The sequence below is a fragment of the Amia ocellicauda genome, chromosome 4, assembly GCF_036373705.1.
Source record: "Amia ocellicauda isolate fAmiCal2 chromosome 4, fAmiCal2.hap1, whole genome shotgun sequence".
Classification (NCBI taxonomy): domain Eukaryota; kingdom Metazoa; phylum Chordata; class Actinopteri; order Amiiformes; family Amiidae; genus Amia; species Amia ocellicauda.
In genome coordinates, this window is record NC_089853.1 from 38155002 (window position 1) to 38173874 (window position 18873).

The following is an 18873-nucleotide window of genomic DNA, read 5'->3' on the forward strand; positions in this document are numbered from 1 at the left end:
TAAAAACACAAGCAATGTGTAAAGTAAATATGAAATGTTTTAAATGTCCATAAGAAGGGGTTTCAAACTGAAAACAGCTCTTACTCTTGTTGTATACACAGTTTGGCAAATACATAAAAACATTAATTAGGAAAAAAACTAAAACTTAGTCATGAATGTGAGAATCTCTCATAAGACTTTTCTGATGAGTCGTCAGTGGTGACGGATGCTTTTTAATCATTTCATGGTCAAGTAGGTATTTTTTAAACTTTGCAAACCTTACAAAATGCCTGGAATGGCTCTCCTGGGATAGCTTGTAACCAGCCTGAAATGTAATAAAAAAATAAAAACTATAATAATTAACTGCATGTACATAATATAGTGTGTATAATTATTTATTTGGTAATGCAATCATTACAAAAAAAATAAAAATAAAACAAATACACAAATTATGTTGTTCAGAAAAAACCTAATATAAAAGTATTTCAAATGACTTATTATTAAAATATTATAGTTTTATCATTTGGACTTATAACTGAAACAAAATCCAGTTATAGAGCTACAATTAAATACATAAAATGTAATACTTTCACAATTGTATTATACAGGTCATTAATACGCACAAATAAATATATTTTAACCTTAGTTTAAAAAAGAAAAACCTGACAGTATTTAGAAAATGTAACATATTCTATCAACCAGTTTAAGACCAGCATGGGTGTCAGTAAAAGAAACAGAAAAGCTGGTAAGAAAAGGTCAAACACCACCGACGTGGATACGAAGCGTGTGCGGGAGCTGATGCACTTTCCCCAGATACCGCTACCAACCGAGAAACAGCCTGTGTGCCTCGCACGACTTCACCATGGCGGGCATTTTAATTGTGTTTTATAGATGTGCATCACCATTTACTCCCTTAAGTTTTCATCGCTGGGCTAATGCATGACGGCGCGTCCCGCACCAGAGGCCTGCGGAGGAGAGAGAGGCGCAACTGCGGGCGCCGAGGTGTCCGGCAGCGGATGCCCGCTAGGGACGGGCCCGGGCGGCGCATATTACCTGAGCCGGGACCGAACCGGCGAACCACAGCTCATAACATCCGCAGTTACCTTAAAAAACCTTTGTCAGCTTGTGATCTCTAGAAATACCTGTTTAAGAGTTAAACACTTCTGATCTCCACACTCACGACTTACTAGAGCGGAAATGGGTTCTCGGTTCCTGGGTTATTCGGAACCAGAATAAGTAGATTGTCTCTCCAGGAATGTCTGCTGCAATATTTCGATAATGGCGTCAAAAACAACAACAAAAACACACATTAAAATCGAGCGCTTCCGTAGTTCGACGTCAGCGGAGAGACGACGACGCTGGCTGACGTCAGAAAGTCTCTCGTTCTGTATATTTATGTTTTTTTTAAATACCTGATACAATCGTATGAAATGGAAAGAGCGCTGTACTGTATCTTCTTTAACTACGGTGATTGATCTCATTAGGACTGCTGCAGTACATTTTTTCAACTACACCTCTGGTCTCAAGCATAAAGCCCAGAATACAATTGCTTTGTTCCAGCATCAGGCTCATTAATTCGAGTTCGTAGATGGATTAAGAATAGGTTTATGCACAGAGATATTGTGGTATTAACACTGTTAATGGCCAAATAAAAGTGTACAGTGAAATGTATTCATCATCGTTCAGCATTAGGGCTTTCAGAAATATAAATAGTATTATAAATATGAACGTGTGAGACGCAAGCTGTGACCCAAATGTAAAAGTTTGGGAATCGCTGCTTTAGACCCTACGTTGCTGGATCTGCAGGACAAATGGTTTTGCAGAGTTTAGAGCTGATCCTGGACCACCCAGCCCTAGAGGAGCCTGCTGATTCACAGGCAGGCGAGAGGACCTCAGCATGATGCTCAAGGACACATCCAACAACACAACAGCCTAAAGTGTGTTTATAGCTGACCCCACGCTGTGCTGTGTATATGTTATGTACATCAGCAACCCGGGTCATTAAAATGACAGATATGCAGTTCTGTTTTTTAAATAGATTTTCTCCTTCAGAATTGTATATTTCATACGCAACTGTGGAACAACCCCAAGGAGTCTGAGTCTCTCTCTTTCTGTCCTCACTCTCTCCTCCCTCACCTCTACCTCACTTTCTATCTCCCACTCTGTCCCTCAATGTATCCCTTTGCTTCTTTCTTCTCAGAGACTCTCCTGCCCCCCCTCTCTCAGGATGAGGAGCTGGTGTGTGAGGAGCCTGTCCAGCCAGCCAGGGGAGATATCTGATGAGGATCCCAGAAGCAGCTGCTCTAGCTGGGCTGTAACTCATGTCAGAGGCCCCTGTGGAGGAGGGCCTGGTGGAGCACACGGCCAGTATACGCATCCCGGTGATGAGAGGTAATTAGAAAACATGATCTGCTCTGCCTCGTGAGGGCCTGCTGTTCTCTGAGTTGAATGCTGTTTTTAGTGGTAGGTGCAGGAAAGTGGGTCATTTTCTCCTACAAACATTTCACAGAGTCTTTGCTGCATGTTTTTTTAGTTTGTTTGTTTTTCATTATTATTAATGTCTTTTATTTTATCGTCTGTTCCTGAGACACAGTAGTCCCAGCTCAGAGCTGTTGGCGTCTCTGAACCCTGGCACATGCACACTCACACGCTTGTAAACTAAATAGAGAGGCTGATGATGTCACACTTTACCAACCTTACAAAATTCCAATCACCGTGTGCATTGTGCCACTGTTTAGGAGACATTTACACCCTCTGTTTTGTCATGATTATCACAGCTTTAAGTTGGTTCTAGCTTAGCATTGTTAGAGTTTTGTGTGACACAGACACTCACACACATATACAGTATATACATATATACACCGATCAGCCATAACATTATGACCACCTGCCTAATATTATGTACGTCCCCCTTTTGCCACCAAAACAGCCCTGACCTGTCGAGGCATGGACTCCACTAGACCTCTGAAGGTGTGCTGTGGTATCTGGCACCAAGACGTTAGCAGCTGATCCTTTTAGTCCTGTAAGTTGCGAGGTGGGGCCTCCATGGATCGGACTTGTTTGTCCAGCACATCCCACAGATGCTCGATTGGATTGAGATCTGGGGAATTTGGAGGCCAAGTCAACACCTTGAACTCGTGATTCATTAGACCAGGCCACCTTCTTCCATTGCTCCGTGGTCCAGTTCTGATGCTCACGTGCCCATTGTAGGTGCTTTCGGCAGTGGACAGGGGTCAGCATGGGCACCCTGACTGGTCTGCGGCTACGCAGCCCCATACGCAACAAACTGCGATGCACTGTGTGTTCCGACACCTTTCTATCAGAACAGCATTCACGTTTTCAGCTATTTGAGCTACAGTAGCTCGTCTGTTGGATCGGACCACACGGGCCAGCCTTCGCTCCCCACGTGCATCAATGAGCCTTGGCCGCCCATGACCCTGTCGCCGGTTCACCGCTTTTCCTTCCTTGGACCACTTTTGATAGGCACTGACCACTGCAGACCGAGAACACCCCACAAGAGCTGCAGTTTTGGAGATGCTCTGACCCAGTCGTCTAGCCCTCACAATTTGGCCCTTGTCAAAGTCACTCAGATCCTTACGCTGCCCATTTTTCCTGCTTCTAACACATCAACTTTGAGGACAAAATGTTCACTTGCTGCCTAATATATCCCACCCACTGACAGGTGCCATGATAACAAGATTATCAGTGTTATTCACTTCACCTGTCAGTGGTCATAATGTTATGGCTGATCGGTGTATGTAAATAATGTATTGTGCTTATTTATTTATGTATTTATGTACTTTTTGCCCCACTAAACAAAATTATTACTACGGCCTATGCTAATAGATTTAGTGCTTCCTGTCCCCAGGGCCCAGGGAGTGGAATATGTCACCAGAGGGCCATGGGTGAGAGGCTGGCATAAGCTTGCCATGGTGTCCAGAAAGAGTGAGCGCTGTAAGTATTTACTTGCACAACTTAACAACCTCAGGCAAGGAAAAGCATTACCAGAGGCCTTCAGACCTTATGGGTTGTCATTCCTTCACAATTCACTCACAACATTAAACAACATACAAGGAATCGCGCTCCACTGCAGGGGGCCCTGGCCCGGCCAGCCTCTAATGTAGCGCAGTTGGTTTTTCACAGTCGCATGGCTGAGATTCCTCTGGCAAAAACAGCGTTTATGATGTTGCAGGGCCAATTTGTCATAATCATAGGAAGGTCTTGGTTTTGTTAACCTTTTCTCTCTCTCGCTCTCTCTCTCTCTCTCTCTCTCTCTCTCTCTCTCTCTCTCTCTCTCTCCCTCTCCCTTTTTCTGTCTTTCTTCCTCTTGCTTTCTTTTCTCTACCATGGAACTTGTCCCTTGCTTTTTTTTCCCCCCAGACTTAATAGTTTATTAAAGATACAGTAAAATGGTGTAAGCGATTGTTTCAGTGAGTGTGCGGAGCTAATGAGATGCAGATATGGTGGACGGGGTTGGGGGGGAAACACACAGATTGTTTAAACTGGAAAGCACATCAGCTGAAATCTGTAAACAACAGTTGCAGAGAAATCCTCCCCTACACTGAGCAAATAAACAAACTTGATTTTAATTGGAATAAGATGACAAAGGGAACAAATCCACATGTTTTGCATTGCAGGCCGGTGCCTGTGAACAGTGCGCATTGTTTTAATAAACAGGGTGTTCTGTACTGAGAATGTATCGCTCACAACCTTTGAACCCGATGTATGCATTTTTAGTGAGATACCATACATGCACAGAGTACATTTATGTACACGATGAGTGAGGCAGCACTAATAACAGTACATATGATTACTTTGCAGCTCCTAATTCTGCACTCTGTTAGATCTGTCTTCTTACGGAGCCCAATGACTGGTGGGACTGCCGAGTCTCGTTTTGACTGCACAATCACGAACACCACTGCCAACACAAATATTAGCTTGGGGACTGTGTTCCTTTAGTAAAACTGCTTACAGACAATTGAGTTTGGCTCTGAGAAAAGAAGCAAGAGGATAGAGAGAGAGAGGGAAAGAGAGGAATAGAAATCGGAAACAATTCGAGAGGGTTCCCAGTTTGGCAACAGAAAATCATTCTTATCCTGATTTCCTCTTAATTCGGATAAGCGTAGCTCCTAATAGGCAGCAAAAGCCATCACAGTTCCTCAGAAGCCAAAATAAGTTATAGTTTTCCCGCCCGTCTAAAATAATTCAGACCACTGGCTCCTGACCGCGCCTCATCGAGAGAATGGTGGGCAGCTGGCTGCAGTGGGAGCCGTGCCTCACACGCTCACTGTCTCACAGATGTGACACTCAGACACAGCTGGGTGTACAGATGCAGAGTCCAGCCATATTAAAGTGAGCAGGCTTGACATGGAGATAATACAGCACTCTGTGTGGTGTGGAAGACAACACCAAGGAAAAACGAAAAGCATCCCCACATAAACAACCACAATGACAGACGGTGACGGCATATGAACAGGGTGGTATTTGGTAGCTCTGCGCCTTGTGTGTCTCGCTAGGCCTGCACAGAGGAGGAGGGTGATCACAACAGGGCTGCTCTTACACAGAGGGGAAGAGACAAAGTGGACATCTACTGTGGGGCATTTGGGGAGCTCAAGGTCAAAATGACAGGGGTCTGCAGGGGAGAACTCAGCCACTGGTCTGTGACCCATCCAGGCTTCGCAGTGACACCAGTGATTGGATCACAACAGGAGCGGTTGCGGAGGACTGACTAGTTTAATCACACACAGCAGACCTGGGGCATGCTGCTCCAGAGTGCGCTCTCTCTCTCTCTCTCTGTTTCTGCTGCTCCAGATCTATCTGTGTATGTGTGTGTGTGTGTGTGTGTGTATCTGCTGATCCAGATCTATCTGTGTGTGTGTGTGTGTGTGTGTGTCTGCATTGCTCAGTTCCTCCCTTCATCCCTTTGAACAATTGCGCCACACGTTTTAATTTGGAACAGATTCTCAAAATAGCTGACATTTTTTCCTTGTCATGCAGGAAGCATTAGACATGTCCCACAGGGGCCGAGGCATGATAAGGCTACCCCACAGTGCGCGTATGACACGGCAATTCCCAGAGAGTCAGAGCAGGCACTGAGTGGGGCCGGCGGCTGGGTGGGGTGGTGGGGGGAGGCTCTCCCACAGTGCAGCTCCAGGACAGACCCTTCGCAGAGACACTGAGGAATGCACTCTGGCCAGAGATGAGAGCACGCGTGTACGGGTGTGAGGATCTGTGTTTGTGTTTGTCAGAGTATCTGGGAGTGCTTTGCGTGTGTCAATGACCTCCAGTCCCAACAGACCCCTGCCAGCGCACCGCTCCTCGCGTCCCAGGCCTCTCACACAGCAGGAATGACCATGGCACTGGGAAGACATTATTTTTATGCTCTGTGTACTCCACACAACACACACAGCCTTTTTTTTTGCTCCATGTTTCTTAGTTTGCATAATGGTCTCAATATTATTTTTCATTTGCCGGAACAAGTGTTGCTGGAATAAAGAGGACAAGAAACTGCGGCACAATCTCCCCTGGTTCCTGTGCTCGTTTGCCTGTCCTGACAAAGCACTGCCACAACACTGCAGAGCACAGCGCCAACTGGCAGCACAGCTCTTGTGTACATCAGCCTAATGAGTCCAGTCACAAGGTTTACTAAAATATGATACCCCTTGCCTGAGTGGATCTTATTGCTAGGAATGTGGCCATAATAAGTATGAATTGAAATGCAGATGCGCTTATTTTTGCTCACCTCTGGGCCTCAAAGACAGATTTTTCAGATGACCATTGTCACAGTGTGTCAGATAATGCCTTGCAGTGTTCTTGTGCAAGCTTTAATTGTGTAACTTTTCCAAATGGTAATTACCTAAATAAAATATATATATATATTGTCAATGTATTGATTTGTTTATCAATTTTGCTCTGTAGATGTGCTGTCTCCTTGTTTGAATTGGGAACTCCACAGGCAGATTGCTAGCGAATGTGTGCCCACTGTGCGATAGTGACTAAACGGCAGCATTTGGCATTAATGCACAGAGCTGTGCTGCACCAAACAAGACCTGTTTTCTCCATGTGTTAAATAAAGGCCCTTATTTCTTCACTCCAGACACAAGGACTAATTAACATTTAAATTCAAATGTAAATATATCATTTTGGGGGGTTTATTTTCATTCACTTTCTACTTCTGCAGTATCTTGTGGTAAACGGTATTGGTTTTCAGTGAAATCAGTGTCTCTGGGGAGGGTTAGTCATGTCTGAACTTTCACACCAGCGTTCTGGATGCTGGAGGACCACTGCGGGCCGCTGGACCTGAGCCATGGATGACGGACCACAAAAGTTATGACCCGCTCTTTTTTGCCAGCGACGATGCAGCAAGCCCTCAGGACGGTTGTAGCATTGCGAAGAGCAAGAAAGGGAAAAAATAACATTTAAACTAGGAGCCAAGCTGCTGCAAACCACTTCTCTGCTCCAGATCTCGCTTCACTTTAAAATACTGGTGAACGCTATGGTGCCTCCCTGAGACAGGCTGTGCCACACGTGTTGTTTCAGAGTCCTCAGCCAGGACTTCAAACCAGTTAATGTAAGAAACCAAGTTCATGTGTTCCAGTGCTGTTTCTGCTTTTCGGTCTTTAAAAGAGATTAGCTTTGCTTAGAGAGAGAGAGAGAGAGAGAGAGAGCGAGAGAGAGAGAGAAAGAAAGAAAGCATTAATCTTGCGATGTAAAGCACACATTCTGTGTTTACATGCCAATGGACAGACATGCGAGATGACAGAAGCATGCCTCTCTGACACGGGAGAGCTCTTCAGCAGATGGGGAGGGGGGCAGGGTGGGAGCTGCTCTGGGGAAAGAGGAATTCCAACAGCAAGCCGCATCCCTGCAGCAGAAGGCTTTCTCTCCCTCCCTGTCTCTTGTGTTTTGTTTAGTTGAGTTTTGTGTTGTCAAATTTGCAAAGATGTCGTTTTCCACAGTCAGCCAGTGGCATTTACAGAACCATTTTCCAGAAGGTGGCAAGACAGACATATCAGAATCAGGCCATATATATATATATATATATATATATTTTTTTTTATTATTATTATTATTTATTTATTTATTTATTTATTTATTTTAAAGGTGCAGCACGCCACAGACTGGATGCATGTCTCATTGTCTATAAACCCTTTGGAAGGAGGTTTTTTAAATGAAACGATGGAGGTATTATCAATCTTATTTTGCCCCACTCTTGAAAATCAGGCAGTTAACGTGTAAACCGATTCTTAATCCTACATTACAGATTGCCACAATGATGAAGAGCTCCTCGGGGGGTGCAGTGCCACTGGCTTCTGTACCAACTGGAGTTGTTTCCCAATTAACTCTGCTAATTATTCACTCATCTGGTCACAGACGCCATCTCTCTGGTCTTCTGGAGTAGGAGGATTACAGAGACCTATTAAACCTGCAGGATCTGGATCAGGTCGGGATGTGTTGCATGATATTTAATTATGGTTTAGCGCAGGTGTGTGCAGGGAGACTGGAGAGCTGTGCAACGATGGACTGGGAGGGAGGGTTTAGTGGTAAAATCCTGCAGAGACAATTCAGGCTGCAGAGCAGGAATCTCTTCTTGTACCAAATCAATTCCTCATGTTTGCACGGTTCGTGGCAGCGAGGAGAGAGAATGCGGGGGAGATGGGTTCATCACCAGTGTCTGATGTACAGTCATTCAGAGCTCCTCCACAGTGACCGACCGCCCATCCAGACTTGTGCAAAGACTCTCTGGAGGGAGTGTAAATCAGGGGAAGGTCAAAGGGCACTGCTGTGGCACCCCCCACGCCCCACGTAGGAGACAGCCCTGGAGAACCTGCACCTCCTTCCACTCGCCCACCCCCCCACACACACCGACAGAGACCCCGACACCAGCACAGTCTCTCAGCCCCAGGTGATGAACAGCTCTCAGGGGAGCAGCCATCCTGGTGCAGGAAAAGGTAAATACAATGAATATTTAATCTCTGGGCCTGTACGATGTGGAGATATATTTATACATTATAGTAGGTGTACAGAAAAATGACATGGCGCCTAGTAGTCTCTAAATCTCTCGTGAATCGTTGCCTGAAAGGCGTGAGATTTTAGACAGTGTTGGAGAAAACTGGAACCACTCCTCTCCTCCTGTCCAGCAGAATGTTCCCCAAAAACCAAATGCGAAAACGCAATGAATATATTCACAGTCCACCCCTGCATGGCCCTGTGTGTTGCCTGGGGGTGGCGTTCTGTGAGTTTTGTGTGTGTGTAGTAAGGGTGTGTGTGCAAGAGTGTGTAGTATAGCTGTGTGTAGTATAGCTCTGTGTGCGCACCTGTCTAAAGGATAGCCCTGATCTCAGTAATGCTGTTTGTGTTTGTCTGACTCTCCGGCCCTCAGGAACCCACTGCCTTTTTAGTTTGCATGTGTGCTTTGTCTTAACAACAGCGGTATCCTCTCTGTGGTTTATAAATAGGTGCGTTCCTCACCTCGCCGATGCAGTGTGTAAAGTGAGCCCCCCTCCCCATGGAGCAGCTCAGGCTATCAGAGAGTTCCCTGCTTGCCTGCAGTCCCCACAGCAAAGAGTTGTTCCTGAGAGCTCCTCCAGGGGTGCAGGCATTGCCAAACCCTGACACCCCCCACCAGATGCAGCCTTTTATGGTCACAGCTTAGGAACAATGTGTGTTTCTACTTTTGTTCCTTTTTATTTCTTCTTAAAGCGACCAGGGCTGTTTTGACCGTGACCATGTGACCTCTGAACTCTGACGCTGCAGCTGCACAAGGCCCCACCTGTGCTCTCTGTCATCCCATTGGAGTAGACTCTGAGAGACACTGCTGCTGATGCGCTCTGTGTCCTTCCGCCAAACACGGCACATGCCAAAAGACTCAGGAGAGCCCAGGGTCTCTAGACGACAGACTGGTGGAGAGAGGCTTTTCATTATGATGCAGTGATATTATTTTGTAATATAAATAGCCTTTTGTCTGTCATGGGAATCAGACCATAATTTACCACACTTGGTGATGTTTTCCAAAAGCTTCTGACACACTTAGGGGCAGCCCAAACCAAAACTGTGACCTAGCCGTGAATCGCAAAGTACAAACCTGTATCCTATTGTGTTTACATTTATTGTCAGAAGCCTCTTTATACGATTTATAAAATATGGCATGAGCGGGTACACTTTTGTCATCTATGTAGGTCAGAGTTTTAATTTAATCCCAGCCTTAGTTACAGACTAGCAACCCTGAGACGCACGGCACATGGCTGTCCTTTGTACAACCTGCGCTTCTAACGGCTGTGCCCTGCTGAACACTATCTGTGTGGCTTAAACAGCTGACTGCACAAAAGAAACAAACAAACAAACAAAATAATTGCTGTGAAGTGGCAGCAGGGTTTCGAAAGGCGATGACAGACTTTACAGAGACTTACTCTGCAAAGCGACTTGTAGAGGCACCAGCGCAGCCAGCCCCAGGGCTCTGCGTTTCATTGCTCTGTAATTTATGCACATTTATTTCTCGTGGCGCGAGACACCGTAACACAACATCTGAATGGCAGCGATGGTAGAGAGGGCTACATGAAAGCATTCGGGCTGGACAGCACAGACAGGGGACGGCCCGACTAAGTTTTGTTGTTGCAAATGAATCCCAGCGCCGCCGGGCTCCCTTACTCTGTGCAACAGGCCAGATGGGGTCTGAGCTGGGGCTGGGGCTGGGGAGGGTGCTGTGGTGACTTTGGAGGCCCTGCTCTGACAGCTTGGACCCAGACACGCCACGGTGGAAAAGGGGGAAGGGCTTCACTCCTAGAGGCATCAGACACAGCATCACAAACACGAAACATGTGTGTGTCAGGCAGCCATAGCAGCAAGGACAGGGCCTGTAAGGAAGCGGCCTACTTAAGAGTAAATAATAATAGATACATTATTAATAGTAGTAGTACTAGTAGAATGTATTTGGCTGATGTTTTACCCCAACTATTATCGTTGTATAGGAGAATGTGAAAATGTTTCTTACTGTGGAGTATTTCAACCTCTTAGACAACCACATTACGCAATAGACACACCATACTGCACAGCGACCAATGGTGAAGACGTACAGTGCAATACAGCTGAACATTGAGCATGTAGCAGAACTGAGAATTCAACAGATCGTGCCGCGCAGCAAAACAAATGGCACTGATAAGCACCCGGTGTGACACATTGGGGTCCAATCACAAACACTTTATGACGTGTGTGTTGTGTTTGCAATACATTTTTTACAGTGAAATCCACTTCAGAACTTTACTTTCAAGTGGCAACAACCCACAAAATGAAACATAAATAAAGCAGGTGTCTGAGGTCTTTAACAAGGCTGTAACTGGACCAGCTATTTTAATGTATTCCAGACTCAGACCTTTTAAAACCCTCAGGGAAGACCACCTGTGTCTGAACTCACAGAACAAACTGGCACCTGCCCCCCCCTGCCTGCACCCCCCCTTTATAAATGAGAAAATTCACTTTCAGTCAGAACCTGAGCTTGTCAGACCCATGTGATATTCTGGCGGGAACTTGTTTAATTATAATAACTGAGAAATGTTTATTTCAGTGTTATTTCGTTTTTCTTGTGTGATTTTTTTCCTAACATTGCTTGGCACACCAGTTCTTGCCTGATGGCACACCAATGTGCTATGACTGGGAAAGTGGTTGAAAAATGCTGCTCTAACATCCCCGTTATTTCATGTCGATCAGGCCCAGACCAGACTTTTGTTTTGTTTGTTTTTGCTTTGCTGTCCTCAATAGTTTAAGTTCAAGTTCAGTTCAGGAGCTCATTGTTCGTATACCCTTTCCCCTGCGCTCGGAGTGTACATGCACGGGCATTGGCAGCTCTACTGTAATTCTATTGTTTACCGTACAGTACAGGGCCTGGGCATGAATATTGCATGAGTCTTATCTCCATGGGCTGCAGTGCCGTCAGTTCCGACGAGGACCTTGGGGTCAGAAAGTGAAGCCGCTCCAGGGACCTCTTCCACACAGCAGCTGCAAGAATGTGGAGTCGTTCGGAAAATGTCCTGCATATCCGATATTCCGATATGTAAACGTGCAATTCCCACTTGATTCTTTTGTGTGTGTGAGGGGAGGGGGGTTGAAACATAAGTCTTTCACAAAAAAAAGCTTCTCCTAAAGCACGCTGCATTTACACATCAGACATCGGCGGCTTCAAAGAAAACCAAGAGAAATTCCAGGAGGCTGGAGAGGCCATGATCCTCAAACCCTCTTGTGTCCTGCCAGTCAGCTGACACAGGAGAGCAAAGTATGAAACCCTTAGGGGTGTGGGCAGCACTACTTGGGTGCGGGTGGTTTCTAATTGAAATTGAAAGCTTTGGGTCTCTGCTTTTAAGAATATAATTTGGGGTTCAGAACCAGGTTAAATTAGCAAAACCAGAAAATCCGAAACCTGGGACCCCTATGGATCTGCCGCTGATGGTCCAGACAGCAGGTTCTACAGCCTGATGGTTATAGGTTGGAATCTGGGCTGTCCTGGGTTTATCACACAGGAGCCGCTATCACTTCAGCAGTGAGCGGGGGTGTAACTGACTGCCAGGCCCTGCGCTGTCCTGCTATCTAGAATAGCCACATCTCTCTGCACACCAACCCTGACCCTAACTCCAGTCCATGCAGTCATTGTTGCACAGTTGCAGGAGCGCTGCGTATTCAGGCAATAAAACTGAAAAGTACAGAAAATCAGCCTAAATGCATGAAAAAAACTAAAACAAACAATAAAACAATAAACAAAACAGTGTAATTAGTGCCTCAATAAGGGACACACTTTCTTTTCATCTCAACGTCTTCTGCAAAACCCAGCTGAAGAGAAACAGGCATTGGACTCCTCAGTAATTTCCTCTTGCTTTGTATTATAATTGTTGGGTATTTTTCCCCCTTGATTATCATGACATAATACATAAAAATACTTATGTGAAATCACCAAATCGTTGTCTTCGAATAAAGCGAAGCCGGTGCTGCACACAGCGTGAAACATTAATTTCTAATGAGAGGGATCATTATTTCACAGAGTAACACACAGCTTACGATCCCCACTGATTTGTTCTGTTGGCTGCGTTTTAAAGAATTACAGATTGAGATTGTGCCCTGTGTTTATGAATCTCCCAGAAACATTATAATTTCATAAATTCAATCAATCAATCCCATCTGCTTATCCTGCTTTTAAAATACTCTTCAGACTACTACTACTGAACAGTGCCACTCAAACCTCCACAGCTTTGAATCTGTTTGATTGTTTGTTTAGTAATGTATGTATTCATATTTCATCTTTCATGACTAGAAATGGATTTATAGGGGAATAGCAAGAGAAGAAATTGAGTGGTTCCTGTGCTGATTCAGTTTCCTTTCAATTCTTGTGTGTTTTTGTTGTTTAAAAGATTATGTGCGTTTAGATTCACTGGTAAACGCCTTCCCAAGTGCCCCCCCAGCACCCTGGTATTATCTCAGCGAGGCCAGAGGCGTTCCTGTATCGCCCCGACACGGGCGCGGGTGCGAGGGTGAGATAGGGCCAATACGTAATACGTGAGGCCTTGCCATAAAATATTTTGTAATCGTGGTGTGTGGGGTCCCCTGCACTCCGCCTGGGGCTGCTGGGCAGGTTCTGTCTCCGTCTCTCACGTGTCAGTTAACTGCTACCAATCCCACAGATCCTTGCAGATCAGTGTCACAGGAGGCTGAAGCGTTCTGTCACAGCGCTGGTGACATTTTCAGTTGCCTTGCTCCTTACTGCTGTTCTAAATTTGAATCCTGTGGGCAGAAGGGCAACAATCCAGCGCTCTTGTCACATGCCCAGGACACACACCCAGGCCACACCAACTTCACAGAATGTGGGTGATCTGACATGTGAAAAGGGCCCGAACAGAGAGCAAATGTATTAATCAAAAAAACAAACTGCTGCTTTGTTTGGAATTTTGTTTACTTGCAGCCCTCACCATTCAGGGATTTATTAGACTGAAGTTTTGTTTTTTATACTGTAGGAAAAAGCTTCATCTCTTTCCCCACTGTCAGAAATCTTTATTTCAGTTAGGCCCTGAATACCAAACAGCTAGTCTATACAGGGGAGCTGTCCACATGTTTTCTGTTCTTGAGTTACCAGAGTCATCTGTCCCGGTGATAAAACTCTTACAAGACATTCAGCGATGAAGGCTCTTTGATAAACTGTGCCCACCTCATCCTCCTTGGCCTGACATTGAATCTGTAATGAACGCATTGTGCCCTGCGCTGCTCTCAGTCTGGGAGCTCGGTCTCCAACTGCACCATCCTGACTGCCTTATTTAGTTTTCCTTGAAATGCCTCTCTGGGGGAACCTGATCTCCCAGTTGAGCAGATCCCTTATGTGTCCAACATAACATTAGCAGATGTGTGTGTGCCTCTGCCCCTCTCCCAGCAGTGTGCTCTGGTCTCTCTCCCACTCGCCATGACATCGATATTCTGCCTGTGTGTGCGACTGTGTGCGCATGTTTGTGTGTATGTGTATGTGTTTATTTCTTTTAGAAACGCACTCCTCAGCTCAAGCCTTCTGAGCTGTAAGTGATTACTCACTTAGTTAAAGGGGCATTTCAGAAATGCTTTTAAATTGTTCTGCAATGTCCCACCACCCAAAAAAATTATATTAAAATAAAATGAAAATGCTGTGTTTAAGGCCGGGTTAACTCCTAACAGAATTGGAGAACTGTTCAGCCAATTGGGCAACAGCACCAGCACGAATCCCAGCTGAGCAAATTAATATTGATCCGATCTGAAAGAGACTCACTCATTAGTATGCCTTGTGACGGTAGCTGTCTGCCGCTCAAGTAAGACTGCATTTAAGGTGATTAGCTGAGGAAATGTGAGAAATACAGGACTGTGGATGAACTCACACCAGATAAACACACAAGGAGGGTACAGTCAGATGAGCCTGGCATTCAGGAAGTTGAATTATAAATGCTTTCTTTCACTGCAGTGCAATGGACAGATCGGACTGTCTAAACCACTGCGCCTTTAACCTTCCTCCTTTTCAAAGGTTCCTACAGTACATTTATTTGACAGACCTTATGTAATTTTATATAAATTTTGAAGAAAAAGAATGAAAGAAAGTACATCTCCAGAGAACTGCTGGTTCCTGCAGTGTGTGCAGTACAGTAGCACCTTTATGTAAATGCCAGGTCTTATAAATCTTATAATCTGGACATATCGTACTGTACTGTTTCTTCCAGGCAGGTTACGGAGCACCGCACTGTCTCCTGTTGCATACTGAGGTGCACAGTGCTTCTGAGTAGTGCCTGACAGACCAGGGATCTGGCCTTCAAAATCAGCACCTGCAGGATCAGTGCTTTTGCACACACCTGTTTGATTGGTGCCAGATCACACCCACACCTGCTAGGGCAACAGGCCTGTGCGATGGGGAACTCTTTCAGCTCAGGAAATAATACAACATCACAAAGCATTTTTGGTGATCTGCGTGAAATCCCTCAGGAATGTCAAACTAATTCTTTTCGCCCCTGTGGAACGTTCTCACACCCTCACTCTCACACACTGGTGCCCTCCCTTGAGTTTTTTATTTTTTTATTTGACCACTTTTACAGTTTCAGATTTCTCCAAGAAAGCAGTTCATCTGGAATTTGGTTTAGAAATTCCAATATAGGCATTGAGGGAGCAGTGGGGGGGGAAGAATATAAAATGAATACAGTTCTGCAGTGGTGGAAAGTCACGATGTAGGGGGTAGGAGTGAGGAAGGCGTCCCACAGAAAGTGCTGGGGTTCTGGCACATGTTTCCGAGCGGAGAGGAGCGCGCTGGAGGACGACTGACTTCACCAGCAAATATTCCAGCGCGTAGAGGAGCGTTTGATTTCCGGAGTCAATTGATTTCCCACGGGTGTCAGAAACATTTGCAAACAAATTAAATGCATTTCTACAGAATTAACCCAGTAAATCCCGGGGGAATTTGAGAATGAGTTTGGCAGAGACCCCCCCCCCATCATCTCCTCCTTCCTCTCTCCCCTCCCCTCCCTGAGGACCAGACTGCAACTCAGAGAGGACCTGACAGGCTGGTAATCCTCTGATGGTGGGACTCCTTCACACAGGGATGTCAGGTTCCCCGCACACGGGACAGTATTCCACAAGTCAAATAATTTGAGCAACACGAAATACAAGAAACTGTCAAGTAGCAGAAGGACCTCAGATAAAGGTGTAGTGGGAGAAATCGACCCACAACAAAACAGTAAAACCAGTCATTCAGATTACTGCTAAGGGCCAGTAGTACAGTCTGACAGGTTAGTCAAACAACACAACCCCAAATTATTATTATTATTATTATTCTTTCAAAGACCTATTGAAAAACACAGTGCAGCAAAATGTGAAACTAAACATATACCAACTCATTGCAAAAGTTCAACGTTCCTCAATGTAACATCCCCAGAGATAAGAGGAGCCCCACGCAGAGTGCGTCACGCCGAGAGAGATTCAAAAGCGGCCGCGGAGAGCTGGAAGAAGTGAGCGAGACAAAGCCCAAGGGAGTCTCAACACAGGACAGAGCAACACAGTGCAGACAGGCTTTGCAAGTGCTTACCTGGCTGAGAGGCGTCTATCTCTGGGTCTCTCTGGCTCTGGCTCTGGCTGGAGGTCGCTGCCCGCTGCTCATCTCCAGGGTAGGCTAGTGACAGCCAGGCAGGCAGGCAGGGCGGCCGTGTGCGCCCCACTGATAGCACACAGGCTCAGCCGAGAGGCTCCGGGAGGGAGAAGTGACACTTGATTCCAAGAAACAGCCCAGAGGAGCACACATCAGCTCACTGCACACACTGCTGCTCCCTCGCAGAACAGCTGGGAAAGTACTCTCTCTCTCTCTACCCCCTCTCTCTCCCTCTCTCCCTCTCTCTTTCCCTGTCTCTCTCTAACTCACTCACTTCTACTCTCTCTCTCTAACTCACTCACTTCTGCTCTTTATCTTTATCTTACTGTCAATTTTCTCTGTCCCTCTCTCTCTCTGTCACTCCCCTCTCTACACTCTCCCTGTCACTCTCCCTTCTACTCCCTCTCTCCCCACCTCCTTTATACTCCTCTAGATTTATTTCCCTTTCCCTTTCCCTTGTCTCTCTTTATCTCCCCCCACCACTCACACTTTTCGTCCCCTCTCTCTCTCAAAAAAGTATTTTTCTTCTCTCCTCTTTTCTTTCCCTACCCTTGTACTTGTCCGGGTTCCTAAGGAAGTGTCCTCAGCTCTGGGGCCGGGCTGTGGTGCGTTACTTAAAAAAAAAAAGAAAAGACACACAGAGAAGGACTGCTGAACAGTGATCCGTGTGCAGCTCCCTCACTGGTGACCTGACAGCGCCCAGGCCACGCTGACTGGTGCAGTCCTGGCCAGGCTGAGCAGGGATGACTGCGGGAGAAATCACAAACAGGTTCTTGCACAACAGAAGCAGGGAGGAGAACAACGACAGTCATTTTTTTGGAGGGTGTTGTGTGTGTGTGCATGTGTGAGTGTATATGAGTGCATATGGGCGTGTGTGTGAGAGTGTAAGTGGTTTGTGTGTGTGTGTGTGTTCTGTTCTGCACTGTTCTGACACACTTACTTCACTTTTCCCTGCTTCTCCTTACCTTTTCCCAAGCAGCAGAAGAGCACAGGTCTTTGTGTTGCCAAAGCAAAGGGAAGCACCTTCCCAGAGACTAGCCGCCCTGCCCTGCTGCTTTACAGAGAGGGAGGCAGGGAGATCCAACACATTTCACCATCTCCATTGTCTTTCCCCAGCACCTGCCCGTGCAGCTCCCAGCGATAGGAGGCTCACCAGTGAGTCAGCGTCGCCTCTTTCCTCCCTGTGCCAGGGCTCAGATCTCACCTGCGTCTCCTGTGGCCTCCTGCCCCTGCTGTGCCTCAGTCCTCCTCTCTGGGACCAAGCCCTTATAGGTGTGCCAGGGACCCAAGAGAAGAGTCCTTTATAGCTGGCGGCTCCCAGTTGAGCCTCTCACCGCCTCAGCCTTCGGTTGGGGTGTAAGAGTGAAGAGCTGATGGTGAGTGACACAGTGGCAGCTGGTGTTGATGCCATCAGCTCACACCCCCGTCTATGTACAGGGCTCTCTTGTAAAGGTGTCGAGTAAATGACTAATTATTCATTTAATTAGGAGGGTCACTGTGCCAAATGGAAACCTCACACACAAAACTGCAATCTGTACAGAAACTAGCTTCAATAACATAAGAAACTGAGTTTTTCTCTTTTTGACTTAACTTAAAACTTAACTTGGTCTGTTAATTTCCATTTTAAACAAACATCCAAAAAGGACAGCCAAGGGAGGGGACTTTCACTGTGCTCTAGGTAACTCCCTAAACCATCAGGGCCACTTTCCTCCAAGGGGCTGAAGAACTCTGTCACAACACCGCCCCCTACTGGAACAAATGAGAAGACCGATTTCACACACACACAAGTGACCTTATAGCAAAACTTGAAAGAAAAACAGGAACAACTAAGAACAACTAATAAGAACACAAGCAGAGTTTTAAGCTCCTCATTATATTTGAATATGTAATAATTTTAGGGTAGCATACAGGTTAGTATCAATGACAGTTTGTGGGTTACTAATCAGTAGGTAGTAGGCAGGTTAGTCAGTATAAGTACACATATGTCAGATGTAGTGGTAGTAATATAAGTTGTGTATGTAGGTTACAATCTGAGTGTAGATTTACAGTTTTATTGTATGTAGGGGGATGAAACCCCCTTTCTGCGTTACCAGTTCAACACTGCTCTCTGTGTCTGCTGTGTAAGGTCTGAGTACATGTTATCTGTTCCCTCAGTATTACAATATCATTGTTGTGTATCGGAGGATGTCTACATTAATTTCCCCTCCTCTTTCTTTTTTTTCTTTGGTCCCTTTCAGCCACTGTACTTTTGTAATGCTACATCACCAACTGCA

General features: G+C 45.8%; 1 protein-coding gene across 2 annotated transcripts in view; it reads right to left on the minus strand.

The window, feature by feature from the left end:
• The window catches only part of ripor3 (RIPOR family member 3), a 35701-nt gene extending 18356 nt beyond the window's left edge, over window positions 1–17345 (minus strand). For both annotated transcript variants that reach the window (XM_066702078.1, XM_066702079.1), the window contains exon 1: window positions 16541–17345. The gene's annotated coding sequence lies outside the window, so the exon portion shown is untranslated. The remainder of the gene's footprint in view (window positions 1–16540) is intronic.
• Window positions 17346–18873: the final 1528 nt, after the last annotated feature.